The sequence below is a fragment of the Sorex fumeus genome, unplaced genomic scaffold (assembly GCF_029834395.1).
Source record: "Sorex fumeus unplaced genomic scaffold, SorFum_2.1 ptg000129l, whole genome shotgun sequence".
Classification (NCBI taxonomy): Eukaryota; Metazoa; Chordata; class Mammalia; order Eulipotyphla; family Soricidae; genus Sorex; species Sorex fumeus.
In genome coordinates this window covers 11,395,638-11,415,043 of record NW_026606186.1, presented here as the reverse complement: position 1 = coordinate 11,415,043, position 19,406 = coordinate 11,395,638, and the positions used below count along the sequence as shown (strand labels likewise).

The following is a 19,406-nucleotide window of genomic DNA, read 5'->3' as shown; positions in this document are numbered from 1 at the left end:
TTGCTCCAACCCCAATCCTATAAGCCCAACTTTCTGGTAACTCTGGATTTTGTATTTGTAGTGAATTACTTGCTTTCTATTTCCCCTATAGCTTTACCATATTTTAAGATAGAGCTATGTTCTTTGCTTAAGCACAGGAAGACCTATGCTCCTAATATTTAGTAGTTGATTGACTCTGAAATATCTTCTCCTGGGCATCTGTCATAACTACTTGACTCAGGCTCCTGTTTTTGTAGTTCCTAAAACCTAAAAGGGAGGTCGTGCCATGGGACTGGGTTGGACCTAGGGTGAGTGACAAAGCTACCCTGGCATCGAAATGGGACAGTCTAGAAAGCATAAATGCATGGTCTTAATGCAAGATATTATGACTTAAAACACAGGACCCCCATGGGGAAGGACAAGCTGAACTGGCCTGAAGACTTAGTCTGGGATTTATGGTAAAAGCCTTGCTTGCTCTCAGAGCCCAGAGAACTAAGTTTTGGGGTCTTTATTCCTTACTGTGTTTGTTAAAATGACTGAAAATGTTGGTAAGAAATAGAATTAATTGTTTGACTAATTGTTTGAGATATATAGATAGATAGATAGATAGATAGAAAGAAAGATAGACAAATAGATAGATAGATAGATAGACAGACAGACAGACAGACAGATAGATAGATATAGGTATCCAGATGGAGCCCTGCTTGCTGCACTCGTATAGCTGACCCCCCCCCCCCCCCCCCCGACGAGTGCAGCAAGGAGGGCATGATCTGGAATTGCCAGTCCTGCTTCCTCAAGGACTGGGAGATGCAAACGCACTTCAAGGTCCATGGCACGGGCAAGAAGAACTTGCACGGGGATGGCATTGCCCTTTGATATACGCACGACTGCCTGATGCCAGGGCCCGTGTTCGGGAGCAAAGACAACTTCCATGGCCTGGCCATCTTCCTGGACACACACCCCAAACGATGAGACCACCAAGCGCGTGTTCCCCTCCATTTTGGGCATGGTGAACAACGGCTCTCTGTCCTACGAAAACAGCCGGGACGGCTGTACCACAGAGCTGGCCGACTGCATAGCAGACTTCCGCAACTGCAAGCATGGCACTTTCTTGGCTGTGCACTACTCATGGGGTTGCCTGATGGTGATGACCAACCTGGATGACAAGAACCAATGGAGGAACTGCTTTGACGTCACCAAGATGCACCTGCCCACTGGCTACTATTTCAGAGCCTCTGCTGGCACCAGAGACCTGTTGGACAATCACGATCTCATCTCTGTGAAGTTCTTCCAGCTGATGGTAGAGCACATGCCCCACGAGGACAGCATCGACTGGACCAAGATCGAAACCAGCATCAGCTTCCTCAAGTTGCCCAAAGACAATGTGAATGACAAACAGCACCTGGCCCAGAAAAGGTCAGACCTGAAAACGTGAAGAACCTGCCCTCAGTACTCATCGATACACTGGCTTGGCTCTTCACACGCTACCTGTCTGAATGCAAGACTCTGTCCCAATGGAAAACCAGCAGGACTGTACTACTGTACAAGACAGGAGACATCCATGACATTGGCAACTATCTCCCAAACTGCCTGTTGTCTATTATCTACAAGCTGTTCACTCGAGTCATCCTGAATAGGATTGGCAGAACACTAGATGAAGGACAACCATGTGAGCAAAGCTGGGGATTCAGCATGATCGACCATATCCACACGATAACCAAGCACATTGAGGTTTCTCAGGAGTTCAAGATGCCACTTTGACTAATGTTTATTGATTTAAAGAAGGCCTTTGATTCTGTGGAGACAGAAGAGGTCATAGAAGCCCTAGCCAATCAGGGCATTCAAACTCAATACATCAGGATCCTCCGTGAGCTATATTACGGATTCACTACCAGGATCTCACCATTCTACAAAGAAGCGATCATTGATGTCAAGAGAGCAGTTTGGCAGGGTGATACCATTTCACCAAAACTCTTCAGTGCCACCCTCGAGAACATCATGCAACAGCTGGAATGGGAAAACATGGGATGAAGATAGACGGTCGGCAACTACACCACATCTGCTTCACTGATGACATTGTTCTAATAATACCAAAGATTAGCCAAGTGGCATAAATGCTGGCCGACTTCCACTGTGAGTGTGGAAAGGTCGGACTCCAGCTAAATCTCATGAAGACAATGTTTATGGGAAACAGTCTCGTTCCTGACATTCCATTCATTCTCAGTGGAACGACCATCTCCGAATGCAACAGTTATGTGTACCTAGGTCGAGAAGTCAACATGATGAATGACCTGGCACCTGGGTTGCACAGAAGGAAGAGAGTGGCTTAGAACACCTTCAAGAGTGTCGAAGAAATAGCTAAGAGGATGAAGAACCTCCGGCTCCGGCACATCTCTTCGATTCCACTGTTCTTCCTGCATTAACATACACCTCAGAGGCCTGGGCCCTAAGCAAACAGGTTGAGAATACTATTCGGGTATCTTAAAGAGGAATCAAAAGAGCTATGCTTGGAGTATTCACGTTTCACTCAAATGAGAGAAAGAATCCGGAGTTCTGACCCCCGTCGACAGTCAAGAATCAGAGACGTTGTTTCGTTTGTCAAGGCGCAGAAAATCAAATGGGCTGGACATGTAATGAGATTTAGAGTCAACCACTGGACTAGAGATGTTACTGACTGTATTCCACGGGATGTCAAAAGACCGCATGGTCGCCCACCTACAAGCTGGTCAGACTTCTTTGTCAAGACCCTAAACAATCGGTTTTAGGCTCTTCATTTTCCTAGAATGAGCAGACGCCGTTGGGCTACACTAGCACAGGGCAGAGACGAATGGAGATGTTACTGGCATCTGCTAGAGCAAATCGATTAGTAACGAACGGGATGTCAAATGATCAAGTGATACACACACACACACACACACACACACACACATATATATATATATATCACAGTATCACTGTCATCCTGTTGCTCATCGATTTGCTCAAGCAGGCACCAATAATGTCTCTATTCATCCCAGCCCTGAGATTTTAGCAGCCTGTTCTTACTCGTCTTTCCCAATGCTGCCATGTTGGAGGCTATTTCAGGGTCAGGGGAATGAGACCCATTATTGTTACTGTTTTTGGCATATTCAATACACCACAAGTAGCTTGCCAGGTTCTGCCATGCAGATGGGATATCCTCGGTAGCTTGCCAGGCTCTCTGTGTATATATAATACTAGTATTATATAATATGTATTATATAATACTAGTATGATTTACTAGTATTATATAATACTAGTATGATTAAACATATATATATATATATATATATATTACTAGAGGGAAAGAGAAAAGCAATATAGATATCCCTGGGAGACAGCAGATAGTCTCCTTGAGTTTGTCTCCCCCAAAGAATTGCCTCTGCTGGAATGTTTAGCCTCTGTAAATCGCACAGACATGCAACATATAGCCCTACACCTCTGACCCCTTCAGATGTTCCGTAAGTATGCTAGAATCTCTGCATTAAATGGGCCACTTTCATCATCAGGCTGTGGTCCATGTTTCTTTGTCTCTTTGTCTCTTTGCTGGGGGGCCTGGGGAGGATAGGAGGTAGCTCTCGGCCACCGAATGCATGCGTCTCGGCAGCAGAACCCCCACATTTTACTTTGTGAGCTCTAATTTGAGGATAAAGTAGTTTTGTTTACATGTTAGTTTCAGAATTTGTTTACATTTCAGTTTCATAATGGATTAAAGGAGACAGATTGGAATGGAGGAAAGGGGCCAACTGTTAGGAGTCTTTGGAATAATCTTGACAAGACATGGATTGATGCCGACACAAAGAAAAAGGCAAAGGAACTAAAGAAAACTCGTGTGTGTGTGTTTGTATGTATTTCTAAATCCCTTTAATATTTGGATGTTCTCTGAGTGTCTCATAAACTTAACATCATAGTGCAACAAATATGCTTATTAATACTAGTATGATTAAAAAATTCTGGGTTCGTTTCTTGGTCACTGTACTTACCACAATAGCAAATTGCACTCTGAAATCACAGTGAAAAATAGGCAACATAAAAATATAGTATTTACAGAACCCGTGATTCCAGAAGGGGAGCGCATGGATGAACAGTCAACACAAAACTCATGTCTACTCCCTGTGTGATCAATTTAAAACAAAAAAAGTCTTTCTAGCTTTAAAGAGTTATAAGTTGAGAAGAAACTGCAGAAAATAAAGCATCTTTGAATTCTCAATATTTACTAGGAACTTACTATGTGACAGCAGCACCTTTCCACATGCTAGTTTATTCAATTCTCATTGCAACCCCGTGCATATAGATAAGATTGTTTCAATCTAAAGGCTAGAAAAGTTGAAGTGCTTAGATGGTTTTCGCAAGGTTGTACACAAGAAAATGAGAGCAAAGTGGAAATTTGCACCCCACGTTCCCTAGAGTTCCCTTGATATTTTATTCCCGGCAATCAGAAACACCAGGTTTCTCATCAAAATATCACACTCACCCTTACAGATAAAAAAATATATCTCAGAGACACGGGACTAAAATGAGTTAAGAAAATTAGTTCTCTTAATATATTTTATTGTTAGGTTTATTTATTTATTTATTTACTTTTTACTGAAATGACCCTCTTCAAGGGAAATATTATTATTTAACTGATAAAGAAAATGCATGAGTACAGAGAATTGGCACCTTGTCTGAAAGCCACCCAGAAACATGCCATAAAATTTTAAGAAAGATAATAAAGAGAAATGAGTTGAGCTGGACACCGCATTTCTTAAGTGAACAACAGCACCCACGGATTTAACAGGAAGCAAACAATTTCCATTAATATCAATGGTTTTTAAGCAGTATGTGAAGTGTTATGAATCTCTTTTAAAATATGAGGGAACTGACTCTTCCACCAAATGCACTAAGCATAAAATGTAGCATATGACTTCCAGTGTTATATAGAATTCTTTCTACAGATTCCTATTTATAACCCCAGATTAAAACCCAATATTCTGAAGGATATTTCAAATAGAAACATTAATACTTAATTTAGACTTCTCTTCTTTTTTTATTGAATCACTGTGAGATACACAGTAACAAAGTTGTTCATGATTGGGTTTCAGTCATACATTGTCCCAAGACCCGTCCCTTCACCAGTGTACATTTCCAGACATCAATGTCCCAGTTTCCCACCCACCATCCCCTTTCCCAATCTGCCTCTGGCAGAAACTTTTCTTCTCTCTCTCCTTCTTTCTCTCCCTGTTCTTTTAAGCACTGTGCTTTTGGACACTGACGCAGTTGAAAATTCACACTGAGATTCCAAAGACCTGGGAATCCAGACTCAGTTTTGCTCCGTTACTCTCTGAATTATATTAACCCAAATTCAGTGGCTTACAGCAACAACAACATAAATTGTTTTGTTGTTACTCTTTTGGTTTGGGGGCCTCAGCCAGCTATGCTCAGGTCCTACTCCTGGTTCTCTATTCAGCAATCACTCCTGGTGGTGCTCTGAACATCATATGTTGCCAGGGATCCAACCTGGATCAACTGTGTGCAAGGCAGGTGACTGACTTACTGAATTATCTCTCCAGGCCTGACATGAGTGTATTGAATATCTGCAAACTGGTGGGAGAATAATCAGTTTAAGACCAGAATTCACTAGAAATATTTATTTCTCACAGCTCCCATTTTCTTTCTGCAGCTACTGGGCAAGATAGGCCTGTACTTCTCTTGGAGAGAAAAGAAATTCAAGAGAACAAAAAGATACATGGGTAAACTCTTAATGTCCATGTACAGGACAAGCACACTAATAATTTTGTTCTATTTTTCTGGGATGAAGCAAGTTACACTGCCAAACCCAAGGTGAAGGGGTGGAAAAAATGTGTCTATGTTGGGTAACAAATGAATAAAAGTAGTAAGTTAAAAGAACAAAGAGTTATTGTCTCATAGCTGCTATGATTCAAGTGTCTGAGCAAGGTTGTTCTCTTACAAAACTGTCATTAATGTGTGGTCTAAACTGTATTCTCATCTGGGAGCTCAATGGATGATGGATTCACTTTTAAGCTCACTAAGGTTGTTAACCAAATGTATTTGCTTGATACTAAGTCAAGAACTTCAATTTCTTACTCAATTCACAGATATTGTCTTGACTCACTTGCTAAATGGGTCTTTTATTTTTTTTTGCTTTTTGGGTCACACCTGGCAATGCACAGGGGTTACTCCTGGTTATGCACTCAGGAATCACCCCTGGCGGTGCTCAGGGGACCTATGAGATGCTGGGAATCGAACCTGGGTTGGCTGCATGGAAGGCAAACACCCTACCCGCTGTGCTATTGCTCCAGCCCCATAGGTCTTTTTTTTTTTATACAGGGTATTTATTAGTTTCATGGCAGGTCTTGTTCAATATTGGCAGTGGAATGAGTCTACAAAATGCATAGACTCATATTATATGAAATCTTTCATTAAGTAAATGATCACACACATTCCCTCTGTAATCAAATTTCATCATTTTTGCTGTGTTCCAATTGTGAGAAACAAATCACAGATCATTCCCACACTTATTATGAAGGAAGCTACAAACCTGTACAGATTAGGAGGTGGGATTTGCGATCTATCTTGTAGTCTACCTGCCATACCCCTTTTAGAATAGGAAACTTCTAGGTTATGTGGCAAAGAGTCTGAAAGGAGAAAGAGTGGAAAGAGTCAAGACTTGAGGCCAGCAATCAAAAAACTGTCATAGAACAGAATTGTGAGTTTCAAAAGACCACATTTGTTAGGACAGACAAGAAGACCTCTCTCTGGAGGTAATATTTGTACAGAACTGTAAACAAAGAAACCAAGAGCACTTGTACACGGACACACACACACACACACACACACACACACACACACAATACTTTTGAAATTTGAGAACTGTGAAAAGTACTCAGGAATTGAGAACAAGAAATACGCTTTAAAATGGGCTCTTGCTGAATCTATTCTCAAATGATGGTCTGGGTACCACGTCTTTCCTAATCTCTCAATTAAATTGGCTGTTTAAATGTCTGTGCTAGAAACCTGTCTTCTAGTCAAAGGGTACTAAAGTGACTAATGAGGTAAGGAGGAGATCATGAGTGGAAACACCAGGAGTTTATGCCAAACGGAACATTTCTCTCTGTGATGTGCATGGAGCAGCAGCGAGAATAAGCCCTGAATCTCCAGCTAGATATTGGGCTTACTGGAGTCTCCAGAGGGACAGCGATGACTGGAGATCATGGCAGGTCAGGACTATGAATGAACAGACTTGCTCAGCCTGTGGTGGATAATTGAGTTGAAGGCTGAGCACTGGGTTAATTGACTCAACCTAGAGAATCTGACCACCACTAAACAGAAGAAGCAATTTTGTAAAAGGTTGAAGCACTTAAATAAGCCCAGGTGGTCTTGGGTAAGCTATGCAACTGCTCTGCTCTGAGAATATTAGTGTCATAATCTGTGAAATGGGAAGCCTGAGCTTAAATCTGAGGCTCAATCAGGTGATGGCAGAGTGTGTCATTAGTCTTCTGTGAAACAATACAGATTATGGTTCTTATGTTTCTATTAAAACATCTAATTCTACTTACCTTGCCTTTTAAAACTCTTAAAAGGTTTTAAAATGATCAAATATACAGTGATTTGTTGCCTTTGTAGACAGTTACAAAAGTCCTTTTCATTCTAACTGCTTAGCATAGAACTTGACACATTTCAAGGTTTCAAGGAAATGGTGTAATTATTATTATCAATTATTTTATTTTATGATTTCCTTCAAGATGTTAAATGCTACATACTTAAAAAGGCAGTTCATTAAAATGTCATCAGCCAGTAATTTTACAGCTAATTTAGTGAGCCCCTATCAAGAGTCCAAGGAAGACAAAAGACTCTAACATTTACATGGTGGGTGCACCAATAATGCATTTTTAAATTAGTAAATAAGGACTAACCACATGTAGTCCCTGATATTAGCTAATGCCTCAGAAAAAATATTATGGTTTATGTATACAAATGCAAAACATCTTGAGCACACTGATATCGATTCGTTTTTATTCTCTCTATACTGAACCTCAGAGGTAGAACATAGACTTCTTGCTTTGAAGGAGGATAAACGGAGGATTAGGTAGGTTAAGAGATTTTTCCTAAGGTCCTAAAACAAATTGGAGAATAAATAATAACACACTCACCATACCTGCAGAGTTCACATCTATAGAAGGCACTGTCACAAAATCATACTACTGTGTACAAATATCTAACCCCACGCTGTTCTCCGCATAACTGTTACTCAAGACAATGGGGATATGCTACTGAGACATATTTTTTTAAGTTTCAAATTGCATATAATGAAAGAATTATGACATTAAGTTTTAAACCTGGGGGAATAGGTACCTCTATCTTGTTCACTTGAGTGTAAAATCTGGCACAACCAAATACAGTTCTCTATCAATACCTGAAAGCAGAATATTCATTTTTGGTGTGATTTTGTAGTTTTTTAGAGCGTTGTATCTTAGAACACTATTAGCATTTATTTATACAAGAAAAAAGTGTTTGAGCATCTTCATATCCCAAAGAATCTAGCAAATTACACCAAATAAGAACATTCTGCTTTCAGAGTATAGGAGAAACCTGTAATGCATATCAGTATATGAATGTATTAAACCCACTGTCGTGGGTTTTGGGAAGTGGGCCAAAAGTATAAAGTGCAGAAAGTCATTAAATTTATGTTTACATTTAGTAGTGTTCTGGACACTTACTCTGAGGGATAGACTAAAAGCTACCTTTCACTCAAGGTACTGGTGACCTGGTAGAGGCATAAATGGTATATGAAGAGGCCCAGAACCTAAGACAGACAATGAAGATAATGGTAAGTGCCACTGACTGGATATATTTATGTGGCATTTATCATATTATTTCAAAGTGCTAAACGAGAGACACAAAATCTGTAGAGATGCAATGCCGTAGAGTGGAAGGGGAGAGAAAGAAACAGTTCATCTACTTCATAGGTTTGCTTTGCCACTTTCTCAGATAGCTGTCCTCTCTGGGAGTGATTGGATATTTACAGAGGCAAGAGGCAGGATCTTTTTTGGTTTCTTTTAAGAAAAGCCAGCAATCAATTATCAGGTGTCAGGGCAATACGTGCCCTGACAAGTAAGACAAACATTTGCAATTGGGGCCGGACACATAGTACAGATGTTATGGTACTTGTCTTGCATACAATCAATGCTGTTTGATTCCTGGAACTGCATCTGGTTCTGAGCACCATCAGGAACGATTTCTGAGTCTAGAGCCAGAAGTAACCCCTGAGCATTGCTGAGTGTGGTCCACTCTATTGTAAAGGTAAAAAGGTAAAGGCCCTCCCCTTGTTCGTCGATTTGCTTGAGCGGGCCCAGTAACGTCTCCATTGGAGACTTTGTTGTTACTGTGTTAGGAATATCGAATACGTCACGAGGAGCTTGCCAGGCTATAATTATAATTTGAAATCATTCTAGATATATATAGTTTAGAAAGAAAAAAGTTTTATGAAACTTTGATTTTACATCTTACCCATCAAATCCTCTGACAATAGCTACCATATTATCTTTGCTGGAGATTTAGACAACTCTAAAGTTGAATAAGATTTCCTTCATTCTTAGTAATAGCTAACTGCATGACTCAAGTCATGCTTAGCCCCTTACATAGTGTTCTCATCTTTACCGCTCTCTGTTCTATTGACTGGCAGACTGACAGACAACAAATCAGACATGTGAAATATCTACAGGGTAGCATATAGCAGTTCCATGTGAATCACAAAAATCAGGGCACACTGTTCCTAATTCCACTTAAAACCTTTCTAAAGTTTCTTCGTTTCATAATGCTCTCAAAGTTTTCAACTTCTGACATAGATTAAGTTCTAGCTATGAGTTTCCAAGGGTACTGTTGGACAAATAGCTCTGACTGAACTTTTAGAAAATTTTTTATTTTTGGTGATCCAAGAGTAACACTAGCACGATATACTTACTTAAGCCTTTCTTTCTAGGACTTCCTACCTCCCTTTCCTTCCTGTCTTAGTCCTCATGATTGACTCTTCTTCCTCTTATGCTTCAAAGCTTTCGTTTCCCAGCCTTCCAATATCCTACCTCCCCACATGTGTGCGCACCTGCATGCACACAAACACACACAGACACACACAGTAACAACTTCAAAGACATTTATCCTCAAAAATGAAACCTCCTTCTTACCACTTGCTGGAGTCCAAATACTAGAATTCACCTTGATTTTTCACTTTCTTACTTCTTATAATCCATCAGAAAAAGTCCATTGATTCTACCTTTCAAAGTAGAACTTAGTCAAAGCAGTTTTCTTATTCAGGGAACCATTAGCTTCCTAACAGATACTCTTAACTCATTCTTGATCCATTGTTCTCACATACACTATATGCAGCTCTGGGATAATGTCTTTAAAATCTTATGCTACTCCATCCTCAAAAATGGTTTTCTATCAAATTCAGAATAAATTAAATTTTCTTACAATGATGCCTAAGTCTTCACAGACCGCAAAGAGCTCTCTCTGTCTCTGACCAAATTTATAACATTCCCCATAGCATATTCTGCTCTAGACTCACTGTTTACCTTAGAATAATAATCTGTCACTGTATAACAAATTCTTTCAAATCTTAGAAGTTAAAAACAATAGTGAATACTACTTCACAATTTTTGTGAGTCATAAATTTTGGAACATTCTAACTGGACTGTTCTGGTTTAAAAAATTTTATGAGGTTGCAGCCAACATGTCTTTTATTTTAAGTCTTTGGGTCACATGTAGCAATGCTCAGGGGTTATTTCTGACTTGGGATTCAGGAATTACTCCTATGGGTGCTCAGGGGACCACATGAGATCCTGTGAATTGAATCTGGTGATGTGCCAGGCAAGTGCCCTGCCTGCTGGATTATCACTCTGTAGTTTAAACATGTCTACTCAGGTTGTTATATGAATGTTTGACTATTACTTACAAGGTATCAAAACTATGTCAATGACCAGCTGGTGCTGACAGCTGGGAGAGGACTTGGACTTAGTTTTTCTACTCATGAATCTTTCAGCTGGGCTTTGTCTGTTCCTCTGAGTAGGAGGTTACCTACAGAGCGGGTCACCCATGAGGCAAAGATATAACTGTGAGAGGTCCTTCAGGCAGATGGTTCAGTACTCAGGCCTGGCAATGAATTACTACTTGCATCCAGGGGGCTCAAAGGCCACCAGGAGCATTCCTGGTAAGTTTGGGGAGCTTCAGGACTATATCAACCAGTGCCCAAGAGCCATGCAGTTCTTGGGAGTAGTCTCCAAGGCATAAATTTCATAACTGAGCATTTTATGACTATTATTAGAAGGCCAAGTCTGCTTTGCTCTATTGGTCACACATGCCAACTCTGAATCAATGTGGAAAGAGTCTATATGATAGAAGAAAAACCCAGAGGCAAGTGTAATAGGAGGTCATCTTGAAGCTGCTTAGCATCCCATAATGCTGCGTTACAAACTTATAGTTTATTTCCTCCTTAGGGCTTTTGTACTTGTTTGTTTCCACTGACTGGAAGACATCTTCCTTTTGGGATTTGAAAAGGTCTTGTTACTTCATTTTATTCAATTACTTAAACATGAAACTTCTTCACACTAGACTTCCTCTGCTGAAAATCTAAAATATTCCCATTCATTATTTTATGATTTTTTCATTATTCTTCAAAACATGTAACTATGATGTTCAATGGCAGAAATTTTAATTTTAATCATTGTTAAATCTCAAAAGTTTAAAATAATATCTGGTACAAAATAGAAGCTAAATGGATATTTGTTGAATGGTAAGAATCAAACACGACCTGTGAGATGAAGAAAAATGACATCGATAGATTGATATCACTGTATCGCTGTGTAACTGTCATCCTGTTGTTCATTGATTTACTCAAGCAGGCACAAGTAATGTCTCCATTTGCCCCAGCCCTGAGACTTTAGCAGCCTCTCCTTACTCATCTTTCCCAATGTATTGGAGGCTCTTTCAAGGTCAGGGGAATGAGACCTGTTATTGTTACTGTTTTGGCATATTGAATACGCCATGGGGAACTTGCCAGGTTCTGCCATGATAGATGGTATAGAGAAGCAAATAAATTCATTCCTAAAAATATTAGTAAGTCTATGAGCCAGTTTCTAAAAGGACTAAGATAATGAGGCTAGAGAAGGTGGAGCAGTTAGTGTGTACGCTTTGCATGTGTTTAAATTGGGTTATATTCTTGGCATCAAACAAATATCTTAGTGGTCTTACATACCTGGAAGTTGGACTCTTGAGGTTCCCAGAATCTCAGAAGTGGCCTCAGTATACCCAGCACTGCAAAGCCTGAGCAATATTCCATGCTTAGGCCCTTGCATTTAACTGATGTCCTGGTTGGCTGAGAGTAGCCTATGGGGCCCATAGTCAACCTCACTGTTGGTGGGGATGGGGGTAGGGTGTCTCATGAAATTAAAAAAATAAAAAATTAAGTTTTTGACTCCTGAAATCTCTTTTCTCTACCAAGAAAGATGTTAGGACTCATTGGTATGAGAGTTTGCTTCTAAAATTGGTTTACCTTTTCTACTCAACATGTTCTCTTAACACAGTTTCTCACCTTATAGCTAAATAGTTTGAACACCATATAAGATGCTCTCTTCTCATAATCCTAACTTATTGAATTAGATTTGGGCCCTTAATTCATAGGGAAACATTCTATATACTAATAATCAATCTGCTATTCAGCCAAGTAAATAGTCAGCCTTGAGAACCAGAATAAAATGATATAAAATAAACTTAGAAATAAAATAGGCTCATAGAAGTGAAAAGAACTGAGGCTAAATTGAAAGTATTTAAAGCCCATCACAATCCCAAAGAGGAGGAGAAAGGGGGGACATGAGTAGTAGTAGGAGGAGGTATGAGGAGGAGGAAGAGGAGGGAAGAGGAGGAGAAGAAGGAGAAGGAAAAGGATGAGAAGAGGAGGAGAAGGAGGAGGAAGAGAAGGAGAAAGGAAGGAAGAGAGGGAGGGAGGGAGAGATGGAGGGAGGGAGGGAGGAAGGAAGGAAGGAAGGAAGGAAGGAAGGAAGGAGGAAGGAAGGAAGGAAGGAAGGAAGGAAGGAAGGAAGGAAGGAAGGAAGGAAGGAAGGAGGAAGAAGCAGATACAAAAGAGTTAAAAGTTTATAATGATGTGTTTATATACACCTTGAAACTATCCATTTCCCACACCTGAATCTATTTGTTCCATGTTTACTAGGCTACTAGAAATGCTGTAACATTTAGACCAAAATATCTCTTCTTGGTTTTGGGTCCAGTTGAATTGTTCTCTTATTTGAGATTAAATTCACACTGACTAAAGTGCGCAGCTTCTGAAAAGGTCTCTGTGTGCAGATGCCTCCATAGGTGAAAGATTTGCCTTGACATATTCTCAACAAGCATCCTGCTTCCTTAGTTCCTGCCCCCATGTAAACGACTTTTCTCTGAATCATAATCTCTTAATTGTGACCCCTCTACTACATGGACCGAAAGAGTTTGGATTCAACACCTGTAATTGGAGTATAGTACAATAATGTAGATATAGGCCCTCTTCCACATTACAATATAACTAGATTAGCTTGTTCCTAATTGTACCCATTGTATCACCTACAAAATCTGGCCCATAGTATATGCTGGGTGTATTAACAAATCATTCTTTAGATCACAGTCACGGTCACGGTCCTCCTGTTGTTCATCGATTTGCTCAAGCAGGCCCAGTAACATCTTCATCATGAGACTTGTTGTTGCTGTTTGGCATATAGAATACATCACGGGTAGCTTGCCAGGCTCTGCCGTGTGGGCGAGATACTCTCGGTAGCTTGCTGGGCTCTCCGAGAGGGGCGGAGGAATCGAACTCGGGTGGGTCATGTTGGCCGCTTGTAAGGCAAACGCCCTACCGCTGTGCTATTGCTCCTGTGCTCTATAAAAACCCACAGCTGTAGCATTTCCTAATTTCTTTACTATTCCTGTTATTTCTAATCACAACAACAATAATAAGAGAGCTACGTTCTGAACTACGTATATTGTGTGTATATTACCTTTTAATACCATTGGTTCCTTTCACAGATGTTCAGAAACTCAGAGATTTGATGTCAAAAATTATACAGTTTAAAAAATTATTCTCTTCTTTACAGTGAAAATAATATGCTTGCTTTAAGAAATAAGAGGCAGAAACATTTAGGATTTATCTTCCTCCAGGTTTATACATTAAAAGTTAGAATGCTTTGGTGGGATATAGGATTGTAGGAAGGAAGATATGTGATCTTTACCTAGTAAAACATACAAATAGTCTATCTAGATCTTTATTATTACTTTATTCTATTGTTCTGGAAAGCATCGCCCATTAATTTCTAAATAAGTCAGATGATGTGGGATTTATGTAGGTTTTTCTCAACCCTTACTGTGCATTACAATCACTTGGAAACTTTTAAGTGATGCATATCTAGATTTACTGGAATTGAACAAATGAATGCTCTGTGAAGAGAGACATGTTCTTTTGCCAGCCAAAGACTTTACACAACAATTCTAACAGCAGCATCATTTGTCATTCACCAGAATGGAAAATATACCCATCAAGAGCAGATTGGTTAAATGAATTGTGGTATTTCCACAAAATGGACTCTATATCCAAAAACCTACTACTTTCCTCTATTACATCAATGAATCTCTCAAATGTGATGTGCAGTCAGACACAGAAATATGTCAACTACATAAGTCCATTTGCATAAAATTTAAAGAAGGAAAAATGAATTTCTGCTCTTGAAAATCAGGAAGGTGATTATCCAGGGACTTGAATAGAGGTGTCAGTGACTAGCAAAGGACTCAAGAATATTTTTTTGAGTAGAGTAAGAGGTGGAAAATCTGCTTTTGTTCTGCATACGTGGATGTTTGCAGATCGTGGTACAGTACTTGTTATTTTTCTTCAAATCTGCTTTAATTTGTTCATTTTCCTGCAAGTCTGCTATAGCTAGGATATTTAAGATAACGAATGCCTATAATTTAGGTGTGATAGGGGAGGTAGAATCCAGAAATTGGTTACTTAATAAAGTTCCTCAGTGATTCTAACCTGGGACCAGTTTGAAAATCACAAAAGCTTTTGTCAAACAGGACTGGATTTGAACCATTATTATAACCTGTGAATGTGACTTCAAACAAAGCACTTCGTCATTCAGATGCAGTTTCCTCATTGTAACATAACTATACTCTTGAAAATTTTTCACCCATAAATTCAATGGGATAATACAGATACTAGCATACATACTACAGCGTGCCAAGAATAAGGGAATGAGCAAAACATAAGGTGTTCATTGATATAAGATCATTTTGTCTTAGATTTAGGAGCAAATATTTATAGAATTTGACCCTAATCTTCTAGATTCCATACCTGATATTTTCATATTTGTTTCAGTATTATATGCTCTGTCTAGGATTCTGAGTCGATCTTTTCAGGGGACTGCGACCCTGGGAGCAAATAAGAGAGGCCTTGTTCTTTAATCACCGGGTGTTGATTAGATTTGATTGCATGTTCCATGGTTATTATTGATCTGGAAGTGATTGATGGTCACTGGCTGTCACTGTCTCATCTTTGTTATAATTGCATGAAATATTTGTTGGGGTTGAGCACCTCTTACTTAGATGCATTAACAATAATTTCCCCAAATGTGTTCCCTTGAAAGAGATTGAATTATTTTCAAAGGTCCTGTACATCTCCTTCGCAGCACAGGAAAAAGTGCATCCATAAATTACCCAATTGACATGGATGAGGACCTGAATGGTGAAGCGGTTGGCTGCAAATTCTTCTTCTCAGGCATGTCCTTCCTAATGGTGGGGCTGGCAGAGGCTCTAGAGGTGCCACCTGATCACTCATGAACAAGACTGGAAGCTGTTCTTAGAAGAGAAAGTGGACAGACCGCTAAACCAAGTAAAGGACTAAGGTAACTTGAAATTCATTTCTATGTTCAGAGAGTGCACTAATATTTTGTCTAGATCTTTATGGCTGGAACAAGCTATGAACAGATCGAGAGAAGAAAGAGCCCTTGTTACTGCTAATAAAAATTGATTCTCTCTGCACTGCTTACTGGCTGTACATTGCTTCTTCTCTGACACTCAGTTTCCTCATCTTCAAAATGGATCATGGAAGCAAATGGAAGCAAGAATCACAGGTCATATGAACAAAGTCCCAGACATATGGGAAAGCTACTTTCTGTGGAGGTTGAAGCAATGTAAGCCATTGTTGCTGGGAGATTTTTAAATAGTCCTCTTGTATAAACAGCTTAGCTTTCCTAAATAATATTATTATACAAACATAATATCTCCACTCAAATAAGGAAGCTCCTTATAATTATTTTTTATCCTATGTTGTTTTGTCTGGTAGTCCAAAAGCAAGACAGTAAGTGTATCAACAGTTTGGCTAGTCATAAAGTTAATATACTAACATCTTAAAAGAAAATATTCCTGCTTTACTTCTCAAAGAATCAATAAATGAATTATGCTCATTTTCATAGATGTCCATTTGAATTTTTAAGGCAAGTATAACAGTGATTTTTATTCTAGTCACCTTTAAAAATTACTTTGAGATAAACTAAAACTAGATTACCAGGAATTAACCAAAATTTACACGATCCAGTAACAATATACTGCATCAGAGAAGAAGCACACAGTATGTGTAAGCTCATATCTGTGTAAAAGGTGAATTTTGATTAATATATTTATTGATTGTATATGCTAATTTGTGAGCATTATCTAACATAATCTTTAAGAAGGCTTTATGAATCATCTTATTATTTGCACTTTACAAATACAGAATTTAGTAAAGTCCATAGTGTTAAACAAGTCTCCTAAATTCACACAATTAAGGGGGTAGAAATTCCAACCCTCAAGCTAAAACTCAGGCTGTATTCACTATCTTAGGCCAAACTTTGGTCTTCAGCATGCATTACTGTCAGTGCTCACTAAAACTAAATTAAAACAATTGGTAAATAAAGTTACATTTCAATATCATTAAATAAGTATAAATTTCACATAAAGTGATTCCTTCTGTGGGCTAAAGATGCTAACAGTAAGTTCAAATACAAAGAGCTTGTTAAAAGTATGTCCCAGGGTAGAAAAATTTAAATAAATTGATTAATTAACTAAAAACAAGTATTCACTTTTTTACTGGCTGTACATTGTTTCTTCTCTGACACACAGTTTCCTCATTTTTAAAAATGTGCCTCTGTATCTCTGGAATTATTCTTGATACTGAGGATGGTAGCAGAGGATGGTACATGTAATGTACATGTAATGAGGTTTACAGACAACTGCTGGACTAGAGCCATTACTGATTGGATTCCACAGGACATCAAAAGATCACGTGGAAGCCCACCTATAAGATGGTCAGACTTCTTCGTCAAGACCCTAAATGATCGGTTCGAGGCTCTGCATGTTCCTAGAACGAACAGATACCATTGGGCTACGCTAGCACGCAACCGGGATGAATGGAGATGTTACTGGCACCCGCTTGAATAAATCGATGAATAACGGGGATTAAGTGATTAAGTGACTGAGGATGGTAACTAATATAAATCCAAATCCTACCTTTTGGCTTATGTCATTATAAAGTACAGTGGGCAGGACAGAGATTAATTCAAGAATAGGATAAGAACATAAGTCCAAAGGCCAGAGAAATAAAACAGGAGGTAAGGTGCTTGCCTTGCATGTGGCTGACCCCAGTTCAAATGCCCAACACTGCATATGCTCTACTAAGAACTTCCAGGGATCACTCCTGAGCATAGAGCCAGGAACATTCCCTGAGCACTTCCAAAAGTGCTCAGAGAATAGACCTCTCCCCAAAAAGAACATCATTCCAAATTTAATAGATATGATGAAAGAAGAAAATGGAGATCTAATTTAATTTCTATGTGTGAGTTTTAAGGTGAGTATCAAGAAATATTTCTCCATGAGGATATGAGAACACATGGATTATAGATAAAATTTGAATTTTAGTTTATTTTAATTTAAAAATAAATTTGGAGTGGTTTCCCAATTAGAGCTCAGAAGTTCTTGTGAGTCAATGCAAGGGTCCAAGGATGAAGTACTGCTCAGAGCCTGCATTCTAGGCTTTACTTGGTCTACCCTGGTAGAAATTAGGCCTCCAGGTCCAAACCCAGTGGTGCTCAGGGGCCTCCAGCACTGGACTCATCAGTGCTCAAGGTATCATGTGATGCCAGGGATTGAATCATTATCAGTAACATACAAGGCATGTGCATTAACCCCTATGTGCTATTTCTCCAACCCTTATTGTTAAAATTTCAATTGGAAGTCAAGTTCTAACAGATAGGGTTCAGAAAGGGAAGGATTCCAAACAGAGGAAGCATATTTGCAAAAATCCTGAGTCTTGAACACACAAGAAACATTGGGTATCTGTGATAACCAAATGAGACTAAAATGGTTGGTGAACATAAAAAAAGGAAATAAGATTCCATTTTCAAAAATAGAGTCACAATTCTATTTTCTACATTTACACTCTTATGTAAAACAATGTTGTTATTTAGTCAGTAAGAGATGGAGATTTATTTCCTCAATCTGAGAGAACCTTATGATTGATCTCACCAATTAAATATGGTTGCTCTGACAGAGGAGACTTGAGTGTAACTTATGTTTCTTACCTCTTAGAAGCCCTATTTGATAGAAAAAATATGACTAATCTCAGAGTAGAGGTGCTGATGAGTGGGTCAGCATGGATGCAAAGGTAAAAATGTACCAAGATTCCATACACTCTCCACTCAAGACCAAGGAGAATGACATTGAACGCAAGGACCAAACTGCCTTGTATGATGCCATGTACCCAAAAATAAACTACTCATCAGCTCTCTATCTGCATTCCAAAATTATGTGAGATTTATAAATGCATTTTAAGACATTACATTTGATATGATTATGAACAATCAGGCAACAAGAACACGTATGTAGAAATTAAAGGGATAATGTAAGCAATATAAATTAGAGGCTGTTTATTCAGAATTTGATATTTAGAGTTAACAATTCTGAGATTTTAGAGAATCAAAAGAAGGCCAGAGAGTAGGAAAGGTTTACTGTAGAAATTAAGGAAGGAAGGTATGTGTCCCAATTGGAGGTTGACAGCAGGAACAGGAAGCTAGAATGGGCGATTTAAGGGATTAGTCTGGGAACACTATTTAGCTTTCTGTTATTGATCTTGATTTGGAAGTTAAGTCAAAAATTTAGGTAGATAACTAAGATTGATCAAGTCCCAGCCATTGAAGGGCAATTGTTGCAGAAGGACCTTGACTTTCCAGAGTTCATTAGACATTTCCCATTTAAATAGTCTGTGTAATGGCAACATGGTAGAAAGTGAGGCTTCAAGAGCAGAGGCTTCAATAAGCAAATCTTATCTCTTTAGGAATTAT

The 19,406-nt window shown here is 39.0% G+C and overlaps 1 pseudogene; it reads left to right on the top strand.

The window, feature by feature from the left end:
* The first annotated feature begins 511 nt into the window (after nucleotides 1-511).
* LOC130045753 (vesicular integral-membrane protein VIP36-like) lies at nucleotides 512-15,870 on the top strand (annotated as a pseudogene).
* The last annotated feature ends 3,536 nt before the right edge of the window (nucleotides 15,871-19,406 follow it).